This window comes from Rhinoderma darwinii, unplaced genomic scaffold (genome assembly GCF_050947455.1).
Source record: "Rhinoderma darwinii isolate aRhiDar2 unplaced genomic scaffold, aRhiDar2.hap1 Scaffold_649, whole genome shotgun sequence".
In the NCBI taxonomy this organism is placed as follows: domain Eukaryota; kingdom Metazoa; phylum Chordata; class Amphibia; order Anura; family Rhinodermatidae; genus Rhinoderma; species Rhinoderma darwinii.
The window spans coordinates 116,133-133,374 of record NW_027464205.1 but is presented as its reverse complement, the minus strand read 5'-3'; the positions used below and the strand labels follow the sequence as shown (position 1 = coordinate 133,374).

At 48.3% G+C, this 17,242-nt stretch overlaps 11 non-coding genes across 11 annotated transcripts; all 11 read right to left on the bottom strand.

The window, feature by feature from the left end:
* Positions 1 to 1,241: 1,241 nt before the first annotated feature.
* On the bottom strand, positions 1,242 to 1,432 carry LOC142727815 (U2 spliceosomal RNA). The gene has a single exon (XR_012877279.1). It is a non-coding gene; the product is annotated as a U2 spliceosomal RNA (small nuclear RNA).
* A 1,263-nt stretch (positions 1,433 to 2,695) lies between these two features.
* Positions 2,696 to 2,886, bottom strand: LOC142727758 (U2 spliceosomal RNA). Its single transcript, XR_012877229.1, has one exon. It is a non-coding gene; the product is annotated as a U2 spliceosomal RNA (small nuclear RNA).
* A 1,276-nt stretch (positions 2,887 to 4,162) lies between these two features.
* On the bottom strand, positions 4,163 to 4,353 carry LOC142727748 (U2 spliceosomal RNA). Its single transcript, XR_012877220.1, has one exon. It is a non-coding gene; the product is annotated as a U2 spliceosomal RNA (small nuclear RNA).
* A 1,263-nt stretch (positions 4,354 to 5,616) lies between these two features.
* Positions 5,617 to 5,807, bottom strand: LOC142727776 (U2 spliceosomal RNA). Its single transcript, XR_012877245.1, has one exon. It is a non-coding gene; the product is annotated as a U2 spliceosomal RNA (small nuclear RNA).
* Positions 5,808 to 7,081: 1,274 nt separating this feature from the next.
* On the bottom strand, positions 7,082 to 7,272 carry LOC142727757 (U2 spliceosomal RNA). Its single transcript, XR_012877228.1, has one exon. It is a non-coding gene; the product is annotated as a U2 spliceosomal RNA (small nuclear RNA).
* Positions 7,273 to 8,540: 1,268 nt separating this feature from the next.
* Positions 8,541 to 8,731, bottom strand: LOC142727814 (U2 spliceosomal RNA). The gene has a single exon (XR_012877278.1). It is a non-coding gene; the product is annotated as a U2 spliceosomal RNA (small nuclear RNA).
* Positions 8,732 to 10,006: 1,275 nt separating this feature from the next.
* On the bottom strand, positions 10,007 to 10,197 carry LOC142727813 (U2 spliceosomal RNA). The gene has a single exon (XR_012877277.1). It is a non-coding gene; the product is annotated as a U2 spliceosomal RNA (small nuclear RNA).
* Positions 10,198 to 11,464: 1,267 nt separating this feature from the next.
* On the bottom strand, positions 11,465 to 11,655 carry LOC142727812 (U2 spliceosomal RNA). Its single transcript, XR_012877276.1, has one exon. It is a non-coding gene; the product is annotated as a U2 spliceosomal RNA (small nuclear RNA).
* A 1,269-nt stretch (positions 11,656 to 12,924) lies between these two features.
* Positions 12,925 to 13,115, bottom strand: LOC142727777 (U2 spliceosomal RNA). The gene has a single exon (XR_012877246.1). It is a non-coding gene; the product is annotated as a U2 spliceosomal RNA (small nuclear RNA).
* A 1,261-nt stretch (positions 13,116 to 14,376) lies between these two features.
* On the bottom strand, positions 14,377 to 14,567 carry LOC142727811 (U2 spliceosomal RNA). Its single transcript, XR_012877275.1, has one exon. It is a non-coding gene; the product is annotated as a U2 spliceosomal RNA (small nuclear RNA).
* Positions 14,568 to 15,833: 1,266 nt separating this feature from the next.
* On the bottom strand, positions 15,834 to 16,024 carry LOC142727809 (U2 spliceosomal RNA). Its single transcript, XR_012877273.1, has one exon. It is a non-coding gene; the product is annotated as a U2 spliceosomal RNA (small nuclear RNA).
* Positions 16,025 to 17,242: the final 1,218 nt, after the last annotated feature.

Sequence of the window (17,242 nt, the reverse complement as noted above, 5' to 3'; positions counted from 1 at the left end):
CCTGCCCAATACTGCTGTTCACCCCTTGCAGCGATTCAGCCTACTCCTAGGCAATTCCATGGGGCCCTGCAGGCTCACACACACTCACAGCTACTAAGCGGGAGGTGAATAAAGGCCGGAGAGGAAGCAAGACAGGATTTGCTTCTTTTGCTTGCACCACAATGCAGTGCTGAAAGAGGAGGAATCGACATAAAAACGCCTTCCTGGCAACGCCCAAATGCCCTCCTGCCGTGCAAACACTGGCAGCAGCAGCAGCAGCAGCAGCAGTAAGTGCATGCCCACTGCCACCCCTTCTCCTTTCACACCTTGTATCAGCTTTAATCCAGTCCAGTGCTGCCTGCTGAGCAGCACTGACCAACACTGCCTGGGCCCAGGCTTTTATCTCTGAGGCCCCATTATGATGTCAGAAAGCTGGCTCTGGCTCCTGAGGTCTCCACTATGACACGTGCAAAGTTCCGTCTGAACTTTATATAAGACGATGCGGCTCAGTCAGTCACTCAGTGTTGCCTGAGAGGGCAACACTGCAACAGCCGGCCCCCAGGCTGTCTTTTTTTTGCACAGCTAGTTGCCTCCAGGAGGCCACAAGAGGGAGACAAGGGACTGCAAAATGGAAAATAGGCATCCACCAACTTTACAGACAACTTGTTCTCCTTGCTCCTACAACCTCCATCCTTGCACAGTTTGTTATTCTTCCAGGTAACATAGTAACAAATCCAAATTGCTGCTCTCTTTGTAGGCAAGCAAGGGTTTGTTGCAACTGCAATTCTTACTTCTTCTTGAAATGTAGGGACCACAGTACATTCCATCACATCCATCTAGTGTACACAGGTAGGTCCATTGTGACGGGCGGGCGGGCGGGCTGGCTGCTTTAATGGCTGTTTGCTGTTCCCCTACTCCACTCCACTATTTGACTATGGTGCTGCATCAATCAGTGGCTGGCTCAGGTGCAGCTCTTTAACCTACCTAGGAGGGAGGGCGGAGAGAAGACAAGGAAGGTGAATGAGCTGTTCCAATGTGAAATGCCGGAAACACAGAAACACAGACGACACAAAACAAGAGGTGGCAATGTATTAATTAATTGCATTTAATAAATTAGCTCATTATCACACATGACTATACAAATGCATTGTCCAACAGGTGTTGAAATAATGGGATTAAAAGGGGAGATCCCATCCGAAAGACAAAAACAATGGCAAACACAAAAAGCACTTTTGGAATCTGATTTTAGTAAACACATAAGGAAAGGGTGCACCGGTCCTGGAAATACTGCAATACCAGGTCAATGCGTGGAGTGGACAGAGCAAGCTCTATTTCCATCTCCCTGTTCTAAAAATCCATTTAATATATGGTCCCCAGATAGGGGACGTATCAGATATTAAACTGATAAGAACAGATACTACACTTGATCTTAGCCAAAAGGCCGAGAAGCGATAACCCGAACGGGCCGCGCGTTGACCGAGCCTGCCCAATACTGCTGTTCACCCCTTGCAGCGATTCAGCCTACTCCTAGGCAATTCCATGGGGCCCTGCAGGCTCACACACACTCACAGCTACTAAGCGGGAGGTGAATAAAGGCCGGAGAGGAAGCAAGACAGGATTTGCTTCTTTTGCTTGCACCACAATGCAGTGCTGAAAGAGGAGGAATCGACATAAAAACGCCTTCCTGGCAACGCCCAAATGCCCTCCTGCCGTGCAAACACTGGCAGCAGCAGCAGCAGCAGTAAGTGCATGCCCACTGCCACCCCTTCTCCTTTCACACCTTGTATCAGCTTTAATCCAGTCCAGTGCTGCCTGCTGAGCAGCACTGACCAACACTGCCTGGGCCCAGGCTTTTATCTCTGAGGCCCCATTATGATGTCAGAAAGCTGGCTCTGGCTCCTGAGGTCTCCACTATGACACGTGCAAAGTTCCGTCTGAACTTTATATAATACGGTGCGGTTCAGTCAGTCACTCAGTGTTGCCTGAGAGGGCAACACTGCAACAGCCGGCCCCCAGGCTGTCTTTTTTTTGCACAGCTAGTTGCCTCCAGGAGGCCACAAGAGGGAGACAAGGGACTGCAAAATGGAAAATAGGCATCCACCAACTTTACAGACAACTTGTTCTCCTTGCTCCTACAACCTCCATCCTTGCACAGTTTGTTATTCTTCCAGGTAACATAGTAACAAATCCAAATTGCTGCTCTCTTTGTAGGCAAGCAAGGGTTTGTTGCAACTGCAATTCTTACTTCTTCTTGAAATGTAGGGACCACAGTACATTCCATCACATCCATCTAGTGTACACAGGTAGGTACATTGTGACGGGCGGGCGGGTGGGCTGGCTGCTTTAATGACTGTTTGCTGTTCCCCTACTCCACTCCACTATTTGACTATGGTGCTGCATCAATCAGTGGCTGGCTCAGGTGCAGCTCTTTAACCTACCTAGGAGGGAGGGCGGAGAGAAGACAAGGAAGGTGAATGAGCTGTTCCAATGTGAAATGCCGGAAACACAGAAACACAGACGACACAAAACAAGAGGTGGCAATGTATTAATTAATTGCATTTAATAAATTAGCTCATTATCACACATGACTGTACAAATGCATTGTCCAACAGGTGTTGAAATAATGGGATTAAAAGGGGAGATCCCATCCGAAAGACAAAAACAATGGCAAACACAAAAAGCACTTTTGGAATCTGATTTTAGTAAACACATAAGGAAAGGGTGCACCGGTCCTGGAAATACTGCAATACCAGGTCAATGCGTGGAGTGGACAGAGCAAGCTCTATTTCCATCTCCCTGTTCTAAAAATCCATTTAATATATGGTCCCCAGATAGGGGACGTATCAGATATTAAACTGATAAGAACAGATACTACACTTGATCTTAGCCAAAAGACCGAGAAGCGATAACCCGAACGGGCCGCGCGTTGACCGAGCCTGCCCAATACTGCTGTTCACCCCTTGCAGCGATTCAGCCTACTCCTAGGCAATTCCATGGGGCCCTGCAGGCTCACACACACTCACAGCTACTAAGCGGGAGGTGAATAAAGGCCGGAGAGGAAGCAAGACAGGATTTGCTTCTTTTGCTTGCACCACAATGCAGTGCTGAAAGAGGAGGAATCGACATAAAAACGCCTTCCTGGCAACGCCCAAATGCCCTCCTGCCGTGCAAACACTGGCAGCAGCAGCAGCAGCAGCAGCAGCAGTAAGTGCATGCCCACTGCCACCCCTTCTCCTTTCACACCTTGTATCAGCTTTAATCCAGTCCAGTGCTGCCTGCTGAGCAGCACTGACCAACACTGCCTGGGCCCAGGCTTTTATCTCTGAGGCCCCATTATGATGTCAGAAAGCTGGCTCTGGCTCCTGAGGTCTCCACTATGACACGTGCAAAGTTCCGTCTGAACTTTATATAAGACGGTGCGGTTCAGTCAGTCACTCAGTGTTGCCTGAGAGGGCAACACTGCAACAGTCGGCCCCCAGGCTGTCTTTTTTTTGCACAGCTAGTTGCCTCCAGGAGGCCACAAGAGGGAGACAAGGGACTGCAAAATGGAAAATAGGCATCCACCAACTTTACAGACAACTTGTTCTCCTTGCTCCTACAACCTCCATCCTTGCACAGTTTGTTATTCTTCCAGGTAACATAGTAACAAATCCAAATTGCTGCTCTCTTTGTAGGCAAGCAAGGGTTTGTTGCAACTGCAATTCTTACTTCTTCTTGAAATGTAGGGGCCACAGTACATTCCATCACATCCATCTAGTGTACACAGGTAGGTCCATTGTGACGGGCGGGCGGGCGGGCGGGCTGGCTGCTTTAATGGCTGTTTGCTGTTCCCCTACTCCACTCCACTATTTGACTATGGTGCTGCATCAATCAGTGGCTGGCTCAGGTGCAGCTCTTTAACCTACCTAGGAGGGAGGGCGGAGAGAAGACAAGGAAGGTGAATGAGCTGTTCCAATGTGAAATGCCGGAAACACAGAAACACAGACGACACAAAACAAGAGGTGGCAATGTATTAATTAATTGCATTTAATAAATTAGCTCATTATCACACATGACTATACAAATGCATTGTCCAACAGGTGTTGAAATAATGGGATTAAAAGGGGAGATCCCATCCGAAAGACAAAAACAATGGCAAACACAAAAAGCACTTTTGGAATCTGATTTTAGTAAACACATAAGGAAAGGGTGCACCGGTCCTGGAAATACTGCAATACCAGGTTAATGCGTGGAGTGGACAGAGCAAGCTCTATTTCCATCTCCCTGTTCTAAAAATCCATTTAATATATGGTCCCCAGATAGGGGACGTATCAGATATTAAACTGATAAGAACAGATACTACACTTGATCTTAGCCAAAAGGCCGAGAAGCGATAACCCGAACGGGCCGCGCGTTGACCGAGCCTGCCCAATACTGCTGTTCACCCCTTGCAGCGATTCAGCCTACTCCTAGGCAATTCCATGGGGCCCTGCAGGCTCACACACACTCACAGCTACTAAGCGGGAGGTGAATAAAGGCCGGAGAGGAAGCAAGACAGGATTTGCTTCTTTTGCTTGCACCACAATGCAGTGCTGAAAGAGGAGGAATCGACATAAAAACGCCTTCCTGGCAACGCCCAAATGCCCTCCTGCCGTGCAAACACTGGCAGCAGCAGCAGCAGCAGTAAGTGCATGCCCACTGCCACCCCTTCTCCTTTCACACCTTGTATCAGCTTTAATCCAGTCCAGTGCTGCCTGCTGAGCAGCACTGACCAACACTGCCTGGGCCCAGGCTTTTATCTCTGAGGCCCCATTATGATGTCAGAAAGCTGGCTCTGGCTCCTGAGGTCTCCACTATGACACGTGCAAAGTTCCGTCTGAACTTTATATAAGACGGTGCGGTTCAGTCAGTCACTCAGTGTTGCCTGAGAGGGCAACACTGCAACAGTCGGCCCCCAGGCTGTCTTTTTTTTGCACAGCTAGTTGCCTCCAGGAGGCCACAAGAGGGAGACAAGGGACTGCAAAATGGAAAATAGGCATCCACCAACTTTACAGACAACTTGTTCTCCTTGCTCCTACAACCTCCATCCTTGCACAGTTTGTTATTCTTCCAGGTAACATAGTAACAAATCCAAATTGCTGCTCTCTTTGTAGGCAAGCAAGGGTTTGTTGCAACTGCAATTCTTACTTCTTCTTGAAATGTAGGGACCACAGTACATTCCATCACATCCATCTAGTGTACACAGGTAGGTCCATTGTGACGGGCGGGCGGGTGGGCTGGCTGCTTTAATGGCTGTTTGCTGTTCCCCTACTCCACTCCACTATTTGACTATGGTGCTGCATCAATCAGTGGCTGGCTCAGGTGCAGCTCTTTAACCTACCTAGGAGGGAGGGCGGAGAGAAGACAAGGAAGGTGAATGAGCTGTTCCAATGTGAAATGCCGGAAACACAGAAACACAGACGACACAAAACAAGAGGTGGCAATGTATTAATTAATTGCATTTAATAAATTAGCTCATTATCACACATGACTGTACAAATGCATTGTCCAACAGGTGTTGAAATAATGGGATTAAAAGGGGAGATCCCATCCGAAAGACAAAAACAATGGCAAACACAAAAAGCACTTTTGGAATCTGATTTTAGTAAACACATAAGGAAAGGGTGCACCGGTCCTGGAAATACTGCAATACCAGGTCAATGCGTGGAGTGGACAGAGCAAGCTCTATTTCCATCTCCCTGTTCTAAAAATCCATTTAATATATGGTCCCCAGATAGGGGACGTATCAGATATTAAACTGATAAGAACAGATACTACACTTGATCTTAGCCAAAAGAGCGAGAAGCGATAACCCGAACGGGCCGCGCGTTGACCGAGCCTGCCCAATACTGCTGTTCACCCCTTGCAGCGATTCAGCCTACTCCTAGGCAATTCCATGGGGCCCTGCAGGCTCACACACACTCACAGCTACTAAGCGGGAGGTGAATAAAGGCCGGAGAGGAAGCAAGACAGGATTTGCTTCTTTTGCTTGCACCACAATGCAGTGCTGAAAGAGGAGGAATCGACATAAAAACGCCTTCCTGGCAACGCCCAAATGCCCTCCTGCCGTGCAAACACTGGCAGCAGCAGCAGCAGCAGCAGCAGCAGCAGCAGTAAGTGCATGCCCACTGCCACCCCTTCTCCTTTCACACCTTGTATCAGCTTTAATCCAGTCCAGTGCTGCCTGCTGAGCAGCACTGACCAACACTGCCTGGGCCCAGGCTTTTATCTCTGAGGCCCCATTATGATGTCAGAAAGCTGGCTCTGGCTCCTGAGGTCTCCACTATGACACGTGCAAAGTTCCGTCTGAACTTTATATAAGACGGTGCGGCTCAGTCAGTCACTCAGTGTTGCCTGAGAGGGCAACACTGCAACAGCCGGCCCCCAGGCTGTCTTTTTTTTGCACAGCTAGTTGCCTCCAGGAGGCCACAAGAGGGAGACAAGGGACTGCAAAATGGAAAATAGGCATCCACCAACTTTACAGACAACTTGTTCTCCTTGCTCCTACAACCTCCATCCTTGCACAGTTTGTTATTCTTCCAGGTAACATAGTAACAAATCCAAATTGCTGCTCTCTTTGTAGGCAAGCAAGGGTTTGTTGCAACTGCAATTCTTACTTCTTCTTGAAATGTAGGGACCACAGTACATTCCATCACATCCATCTAGTGTACACAGGTAGGTCCATTGTGACGGGCGGGCGGGCTGGCTGCTTTAATGGCTGTTTGCTGTTCCCCTACTCCACTCCACTATTTGACTATGGTGCTGCATCAATCAGTGGCTGGCTCAGGTGCAGCTCTTTAACCTACCTAGGAGGGAGGGCGGAGAGAAGACAAGGAAGGTGAATGAGCTGTTCCAATGTGAAATGCCGGAAACACAGAAACACAGACGACACAAAACAAGAGGTGGCAATGTATTAATTAATTGCATTTAATAAATTAGCTCATTATCACACATGACTGTACAAATGCATTGTCCAACAGGTGTTGAAATAATGGGATTAAAAGGGGAGATCCCATCCGAAAGACAAAAACAATGGCAAACACAAAAAGCACTTTTGGAATCTGATTTTAGTAAACACATAAGGAAAGGGTGCACCGGTCCTGGAAATACTGCAATACCAGGTCAATGCGTGGAGTGGACAGAGCAAGCTCTATTTCCATCTCCCTGTTCTAAAAATCCATTTAATATATGGTCCCCAGATAGGGGACGTATCAGATATTAAACTGATAAGAACAGATACTACACTTGATCTTAGCCAAAAGACCGAGAAGCGATAACCCGAACGGGCCGCGCGTTGACCGAGCCTGCCCAATACTGCTGTTCACCCCTTGCAGCGATTCAGCCTACTCCTAGGCAATTCCATGGGGCCCTGCAGGCTCACACACACTCACAGCTACTAAGCGGGAGGTGAATAAAGGCCGGAGAGGAAGCAAGACAGGATTTGCTTCTTTTGCTTGCACCACAATGCAGTGCTGAAAGAGGAGGAATCGACATAAAAACGCCTTCCTGGCAACGCCCAAATGCCCTCCTGCCGTGCAAACACTGGCAGCAGCAGCAGCAGCAGCAGCAGCAGTAAGTGCATGCCCACTGCCACCCCTTCTCCTTTCACACCTTGTATCAGCTTTAATCCAGTCCAGTGCTGCCTGCTGAGCAGCACTGACCAACACTGCCTGGGCCCAGGCTTTTATCTCTGAGGCCCCATTATGATGTCAGAAAGCTGGCTCTGGCTCCTGAGGTCTCCACTATGACACGTGCAAAGTTCCGTCTGAACTTTATATAAGACGGTGCGGCTCAGTCAGTCACTCAGTGTTGCCTGAGAGGGCAACACTGCAACAGCCGGCCCCCAGGCTGTCTTTTTTTTGCACAGCTAGTTGCCTCCAGGAGGCCACAAGAGGGAGACAAGGGACTGCAAAATGGAAAATAGGCATCCACCAACTTTACAGACAACTTGTTCTCCTTGCTCCTACAACCTCCATCCTTGCACAGTTTGTTATTCTTCCAGGTAACATAGTAACAAATCCAAATTGCTGCTCTCTTTGTAGGCAAGCAAGGGTTTGTTGCAACTGCAATTCTTACTTCTTCTTGAAATGTAGGGACCACAGTACATTCCATCACATCCATCTAGTGTACACAGGTAGGTCCATTGTGACGGGCGGGCGGGCTGGCTGCTTTAATGGCTGTTTGCTGTTCCCCTACTCCACTCCACTATTTGACTATGGTGCTGCATCAATCAGTGGCTGGCTCAGGTGCAGCTCTTTAACCTACCTAGGAGGGAGGGCGGAGAGAAGACAAGGAAGGTGAATGAGCTGTTCCAATGTGAAATGCCGGAAACACAGAAACACAGACGACACAAAACAAGAGGTGGCAATGTATTAATTAATTGCATTTAATAAATTAGCTCATTATCACACATGACTGTACAAATGCATTGTCCAACAGGTGTTGAAATAATGGGATTAAAAGGGGAGATCCCATCCAAAAGACAAAAACAATGGCAAACACAAAAAGCACTTTTGGAATCTGATTTTAGTAAACACATAAGGAAAGGGTGCACCGGTCCTGGAAATACTGCAATACCAGGTCAATGCGTGGAGTGGACAGAGCAAGCTCTATTTCCATCTCCCTGTTCTAAAAATCCATTTAATATATGGTCCCCAGATAGGGGACGTATCAGATATTAAACTGATAAGAACAGATACTACACTTGATCTTAGCCAAAAGGCCGAGAAGCGATAACCCGAACGGGCCGCGCGTTGACCGAGCCTGCCCAATACTGCTGTTCACCCCTTGCAGCGATTCAGCCTACTCCTAGGCAATTCCATGGGGCCCTGCAGGCTCACACACACTCACAGCTACTAAGCGGGAGGTGAATAAAGGCCGGAGAGGAAGCAAGACAGGATTTGCTTCTTTTGCTTGCACCACAATGCAGTGCTGAAAGAGGAGGAATCGACATAAAAACGCCTTCCTGGCAACGCCCAAATGCCCTCCTGCCGTGCAAACACTGGCAGCAGCAGCAGCAGCAGCAGCAGCAGCAGTAAGTGCATGCCCACTGCCACCCCTTCTCCTTTCACACCTTGTATCAGCTTTAATCCAGTCCAGTGCTGCCTGCTGAGCAGCACTGACCAACACTGCCTGGGCCCAGGCTTTTATCTCTGAGGCCCCATTATGATGTCAGAAAGCTGGCTCTGGCTCCTGAGGTCTCCACTATGACACGTGCAAAGTTCCGTCTGAACTTTATATAAGACGGTGCGGCTCAGTCAGTCACTCAGTGTTGCCTGAGAGGGCAACACTGCAAAAGCCGGCCCCCAGGCTGTCTTTTTTTTGCACAGCTAGTTGCCTCCAGGAGGCCACAAGAGGGAGACAAGGGACTGCAAAATGGAAAATAGGCATCCACCAACTTTACAGACAACTTGTTCTCCTTGCTCCTACAACCTCCATCCTTGCACAGTTTGTTATTCTTCCAGGTAACATAGTAACAAATCCAAATTGCTGCTCTCTTTGTAGGCAAGCAAGGGTTTGTTGCAACTGCAATTCTTACTTCTTCTTGAAATGTAGGGACCACAGTACATTCCATCACATCCATCTAGTGTACACAGGTAGGTCCATTGTGACGGGCGGGCGGGCGGGCTGGCTGCTTTAATGGCTGTTTGCTGTTCCCCTACTCCACTCCACTATTTGACTATGGTGCTGCATCAATCAGTGGCTGGCTCAGGTACAGCTCTTTAACCTACCTAGGAGGGAGGGCGGAGAGAAGACAAGGAAGGTGAATGAGCTGTTCCAATGTGAAATGCCGGAAACACAGAAACACAGACGACACAAAACAAGAGGTGGCAATGTATTAATTAATTGCATTTAATAAATTAGCTCATTATCACACATGACTGTACAAATGCATTGTCCAACAGGTGTTGAAATAATGGGATTAAAAGGGGAGATCCCATCCGAAAGACAAAAACAATGGCAAACACAAAAAGCACTTTTGGAATCTGATTTTAGTAAACACATAAGGAAAGGGTGCACCGGTCCTGGAAATACTGCAATACCAGGTCAATGCGTGGAGTGGACAGAGCAAGCTCTATTTCCATCTCCCTGTTCTAAAAATCCATTTAATATATGGTCCCCAGATAGGGGACGTATCAGATATTAAACTGATAAGAACAGATACTACACTTGATCTTAGCCAAAAGGCCGAGAAGCGATAACCCGAACGGGCCGCGCGTTGACCGAGCCTGCCCAATACTGCTGTTCACCCCTTGCAGCGATTCAGCCTACTCCTAGGCAATTCCATGGGGCCCTGCAGGCTCACACACACTCACAGCTACGCGGGAGGTGAATAAAGGCCGGAGAGGAAGCAAGACAGGATTTGCTTCTTTTGCTTGCACCACAATGCAGTGCTGAAAGAGGAGGAATCGACATAAAAACGCCTTCCTGGCAACGCCCAAATGCCCTCCTGCCGTGCAAACACTGGCAGCAGCAGCAGCAGCAGCAGTAAGTGCATGCCCACTGCCACCCCTTCTCCTTTCACACCTTGTATCAGCTTTAATCCAGTCCAGTGCTGCCTGCTGAGCAGCACTGACCAACACTGCCTGGGCCCAGGCTTTTATCTCTGAGGCCCCATTATGATGTCAGAAAGCTGGCTCTGGCTCCTGAGGTCTCCACTATGACACGTGCAAAGTTCCGTCTGAACTTTATATAAGACGGTGCAGCTCAGTCAGTCACTCAGTGTTGCCTGAGAGGGCAACACTGCAACAGCCGTCCCCCAGGCTGTCTTTTTTTTGCACAGCTAGTTGCCTCCAGGAGGCCACAAGAGGGAGACAAGGGACTGCAAAATAGAAAATAGGCATCCACCAACTTTACAGACAACTTGTTCTCCTTGCTCCTACAACCTCCATCCTTGCACAGTTTGTTATTCTTCCAGGTAACATAGTAACAAATCCAAATTGCTGCTCTCTTTGTAGGCAAGCAAGGGTTTGTTGCAACTGCAATTCTTACTTCTTCTTGAAATGTAGGGACCACAGTACATTCCATCACATCCATCTAGTGTACACAGGTAGGTCCATTGTGACGGGCGGGCGGGCGGGCGGGCTGGCTGCTTTAATGGCTGTTTGCTGTTCCCCTACTCCACTCCACTATTTGACTATGGTGCTGCATCAATCAGTGGCTGGCTCAGGTGCAGCTCTTTAACCTACCTAGGAGGGAGGGCGGAGAGAAGACAAGGAAGGTGAATGAGCTGTTCCAATGTGAAATGCCGGAAACACAGAAACACAGACGACACAAAACAAGAGGTGGCAATGTATTAATTAATTGCATTTAATAAATTAGCTCATTATCACACATGACTGTACAAATGCATTGTCCAACAGGTGTTGAAATAATGGGATTAAAAGGGGAGATCCCATCCGAAAGACAAAAACAATGGCAAACACAAAAAGCACTTTTGGAATCTGATTTTAGTAAACACATAAGGAAAGGGTGCACCGGTCCTGGAAATACTGCAATACCAGGTCAATGCGTGGAGTGGACAGAGCAAGCTCTATTTCCATCTCCCTGTTCTAAAAATCCATTTAATATATGGTCCCCAGATAGGGGACGTATCAGATATTAAACTGATAAGAACAGATACTACACTTGATCTTAGCCAAAAGGCCGAGAAGCGATAACCCGAACGGGCCGCGCGTTGACCGAGCCTGCCCAATACTGCTGTTCACCCCTTGCAGCGATTCAGCCTACTCCTAGGCAATTCCATGGGGCCCTGCAGGCTCACACACACTCACAGCTACTAAGCGGGAGGTGAATAAAGGCCGGAGAGGAAGCAAGACAGGATTTGCTTCTTTTGCTTGCACCACAATGCAGTGCTGAAAGAGGAGGAATCGACATAAAAACGCCTTCCTGGCAACGCCCAAATGCCCTCCTGCCGTGCAAACACTGGCAGCAGCAGCAGCAGCAGCAGCAGTAAGTGCATGCCCACTGCCACCCCTTCTCCTTTCACACCTTGTATCAGCTTTAATCCAGTCCAGTGCTGCCTGCTGAGCAGCACTGACCAACACTGCCTGGGCCCAGGCTTTTATCTCTGAGGCCCCATTATGATGTCAGAAAGCTGGCTCTGGCTCCTGAGGTCTCCACTATGACACGTGCAAAGTTCCGTCTGAACTTTATATAAGACGGTGCGGCTCAGTCAGTCACTCAGTGTTGCCTGAGAGGGCAACACTGCAACAGCCGGCCCCCAGGCTGTCTTTTTTTTGCACAGCTAGTTGCCTCCAGGAGGCCACAAGAGGGAGACAAGGGACTGCAAAATGGAAAATAGGCATCCACCAACTTTACAGACAACTTGTTCTCCTTGCTCCTACAACCTCCATCCTTGCACAGTTTGTTATTCTTCCAGGTAACATAGTAACAAATCCAAATTGCTGCTCTCTTTGTAGGCAAGCAAGGGTTTGTTGCAACTGCAATTCTTACTTCTTCTTGAAATGTAGGGACCACAGTACATTCCATCACATCCATCTAGTGTACACAGGTAGGTCCATTGTGACGGGCGGGCGGGCGGGCTGGCTGCTTTAATGGCTGTTTGCTGTTCCCCTACTCCACTCCACTATTTGACTATGGTGCTGCATCAATCAGTGGCTGGCTCAGGTGCAGCTCTTTAACCTACCTAGGAGGGAGGGCGGAGAGAAGACAAGGAAGGTGAATGAGCTGTTCCAATGTGAAATGCCGGAAACACAGAAACACAGACGACACAAAACAAGAGGTGGCAATGTATTAATTAATTGCATTTAATAAATTAGCTCATTATCACACATGACTGTACAAATGCATTGTCCAACAGGTGTTGAAATAATGGGATTAAAAGGGGAGATCCCATCCGAAAGACAAAAACAATGGCAAACACAAAAAGCACTTTTGGAATCTGATTTTAGTAAACACATAAGGAAAGGGTGCACCGATCCTGGAAATACTGCAATACCAGGTCAATGCGTGGAGTGGACAGAGCAAGCTCTATTTCCATCTCCCTGTTCTAAAATCCATTTAATATATGGTCCCCAGATAGGGGACGTATCAGATATTAAACTGATAAGAACCAGATACTACACTTGATCTTAGCCAAAAGGCCGAGAAGCGATAACCCGAACGGGCCGCGCGTTGACCGAGCCTGCCCAATACTGCTGTTCACCCCTTGCAGCGATTCAGCCTACTCCTAGGCATTCCATGGGGTCCTGCAGGCTCACACACACTCACAGCTACTAAGCGGGAGGTGAATAAAGGCCGGAGAGGAAGCAAGACAGGATTTGCTTCTTTTGCTTGCACCACAATGCAGTGCTGAAAGAGGAGGAATCGACATAAAAACGCCTTCCTGGCAACGCCCAAATGCCCTCCTGCCGTGCAAACACTGGCAGCAGCAGCAGCAGCAGTAAGTGCATGCCCACTGCCACCCCTTCTCCTTTCACACCTTGTATCAGCTTTAATCCAGTCCAGTGCTGCCTGCTGAGCAGCACTGACCAACACTGCCTGGGCCCAGGCTTTTATCTCTGAGGCCCCATTATGATGTCAGAAAGCTGGCTCTGGCTCCTGAGGTCTCCACTATGACACGTGCAAAGTTCCGTCTGAACTTTATATAAGACGGTGCGGCTCAGTCAGTCACTCAGTGTTGCCTGAGAGGGCAACACTGCAACAGCCGGCCCCAGGCTGTCTTTTTTTTGCACAGCTAGTTGCCTCCAGGAGGCCACAAGAGGGAGACAAGGGACTGCAAAATGGAAAATAGGCATCCACCAACTTTACAGACAACTTGTTCTCCTTGCTCCTACAACCTCCATCCTTGCACAGTTTGTTATTCTTCCAGGTAACATAGTAACAAATCCAAATTGCTGCTCTCTTTGTAGGCAAGCAAGGGTTTGTTGCAACTGCAATTCTTACTTCTTCTTGAAATGTAGGGACCACAGTACATTCCATCACATCCATCTAGTGTACACAGGTAGGTCCATTGTGACGGGCGGGCAGGCGGGCTGGCTGTTTTAATGGCTGTTTGCTGTTCCCCTACTCCACTCCACTATTTAACTATGGTGCTGCATCAATCAGTGGCTGGCTCAGGTGCAGCTCTTTAACCTACCTAGGAGGGAGGGCGGAGAGAAGACAAGGAAGGTGAATGAGCTGTTCCAATGTGAAATGCCGGAAACACAGAAACACAGACGACACAAAACAAGAGGTGGCAATGTATTAATTAATTGCATTTAATAAATTAGCTCATTATCACACATGACTGTACAAATGCATTGTCCAACAGGTGTTGAAATAATGGGATTAAAAGGGGAGATCCCATCCGAAAGACAAAAACAATGGCAAACACAAAAAGCACTTTTGGAATCTGATTTTAGTAAACACATAAGGAAAGGGTGCACCGGTCCTGGAAATACTGCAATACCAGGTCAATGCGTGGAGTGGACAGAGCAAGCTCTATTTCCATCTCCCTGTTCTAAAAATCCATTTAATATATGGTCCCCAGATAGGGGACGTATCAGATATTAAACTGATAAGAACAGATACTACACTTGATCTTAGCCAAAAGGCCGAGAAGCGATAACCCGAACGGGCCGCGCGTTGACCGAGCCTGCCCAGTACTGCTGTTCACCCCTTGCAGCGATTCAGCCTACTCCTAGGCAATTCCATGGGGCCCTGCAGGCTCACACACACTCACAGCTACTAAGCGGGAGGTGAATAAAGGCCGGAGAGGAAGCAAGACAGGATTTGCTTCTTTTGCTTGCACCACAATGCAGTGCTGAAAGAGGAGGAATCGACATAAAAACGCCTTCCTGGCAACGCCCAAATGCCCTCCTGCCATGCAAACACTGGCAGCAGCAGCAGCAGCAGCAGTAAGTGCATGCCCACTGCCACCCCTTCTCCTTTCACACCTTGTATCAGCTTTAATCCAGTCCAGTGCTGCCTGCTGAGCAGCACTGACCAACACTGCCTGGGCCCAGGCTTTTATCTCTGAGGCCCCATTATGATGTCAGAAAGCTGGCTCTGGCTCCTGAGGTCTCCACTATGACACGTGCAAAGTTCCGTCTGAACTTTATATAAGACGGTGCGGCTCAGTCAGTCACTCAGTGTTGCCTGAGAGGGCAACACTGCAACAGCCAGCCCCCAGGCTGTCTTTTTTTTGCACAGCTAGTTGCCTCCAGGAGGCCACAAGAGGGAGACAAGGGACTGCAAAATGGAAAATAGGCATCCACCAACTTTACAGACAACTTGTTCTCCTTGTTCCTACAACCTCCATCCTTGCACAGTTTGTTATTCTTCCAGGTAACATAGTAACAAATCCAAATTGCTGCTCTCTTTGTAGGCAAGCAAGGGTTTGTTGCAACTGCAATTCTTACTTCTTCTTGAAATGTAGGGACCACAGTACATTCCATCACATCCATCTAGTGTACACAGGTAGGTCCATTGTGACGGGCGGGCGGGCGGGCTGGCTGCTTTAATGGCTGTTTGCTGTTCCCCTACTCCACTCCACTATTTGACTATGGTGCTGCATCAATCAGTGGCTGGCTCAGGTGCAGCTCTTTAACCTACCTAGGAGGGAGGGCGGAGAGAAGACAAGGAAGGTGAATGAGCTGTTCCAATGTGAAATGCCGGAAACACAGAAACACAGACGACACAAAACAAGAGGTGGCAATGTATTAATTAATTGCATTTAATAAATTAGCTCATTATCACACATGACTGTACAAATGCATTGTCCAACAGGTGTTGAAATAATGGGATTAAAAGGGGAGATCCCATCCGAAAGACAAAAACAATGGCAAACACAAAAAGCACTTTTGGAATCTGATTTTAGTAAACACATAAGGAAAGGGTGCACCGGTCCTGGAAATACTGCAATACCAGGTCAATGCGTGGAGTGGACAGAGCAAGCTCTATTTCCATCTCCCTGTTCTAAAAATCCATTTAATATATGGTCCCCAGATAGGGGACGTATCAGATATTAAACTGATAAGAACAGATACTACACTTGATCTTAGCCAAAAGGCCGAGAAGCGATAACCCGAACGGGCCGCGCGTTGACCGAGCCTGCCCAATACTGCTGTTCACCCCTTGCAGCGATTCAGCCTACTCCTAGGCAATTCCATGGGGCCCTGCAGGCTCACACACACTCACAGCTACTAAGCGGGAGGTGAATAAAGGCCGGAGAGGAAGCAAGACAGGATTTGCTTCTTTTGCTTGCACCACAATGCAGTGCTGAAAGAGGAGGAATCGACATAAAAACGCCTTCCTGGCAACGCCCAAATGCCCTCCCTGCCGTGCAAACACTGGCAGCAGCAGCAGCAGCAGTAAGTGCATGCCCACTGCCACCCCTTCTCCTTTCACACCTTGTATCAGCTTTAATCCAGTCCAGTGCTGCCTGCTGAGCAGCACTGACCAAAACTGCCTGGGCCCAGGCTTTTATCTCTGAGGCCCCATTATGATGTCAGAAAGCTTGCTCTGGCTCCTGAGGTCTCCACTATGACACGTGCAAAGTTCCGTCTGAACTTTATATAAGACGGTGCGGCTCAGTCAGTCACTCAGTGTTGCCTGAGAGGGCAACACTGCAACAGCCGGCCCCCAGGCTGTCTTTTTTTTGCACAGCTAGTTGCCTCCAGGAGGCCACAAGAGGGAGACAAGGGACTGCAAAATGGAAAATAGGCATCCACCAACTTTACAGACAACTTGTTCTCCTTGCTCCTACAACCTCCATCCTTGCACAGTTTGTTATTCTTCCAGGTAACATAGTAACAAATCCAAATTGCTGCTCTCTTTGTAGGCAAGCAAGGGTTTGTTGCAACTGCAATTCTTACTTCTTCTTGAAATGTAGGGACCACAGTACATTCCATCACATCCATCTAGTGTACACAGGTAGGTCCATTGTGACGGGCGGGCGGGCGGGCTGGCTGCTTTAATGGCTGTTTGCTGTTCCCCTACTCCACTCCACTATTTGACTATGGTGCTGCATCAATCAGTGGCTGGCTCAGGTGCAGCTCTTTAACCTACCTAGGAGGGAGGGCGGAGAGAAGACAAGGAAGGTGAATGAGCTGTTCCAATGTGAAATGCCGGAAACACAGAAACACAGACGACACAAAACAAGAGGTGGCAATGTATTAATTAATTGCATTTAATAAATTAGCTCATTATCACACATGACTGTACAAATGCATTGTCCAACAGGTGTTGAAATAATGGGATTAAAAGGGGAGATCCCATCCGAAAGACAAAAACAATGGCA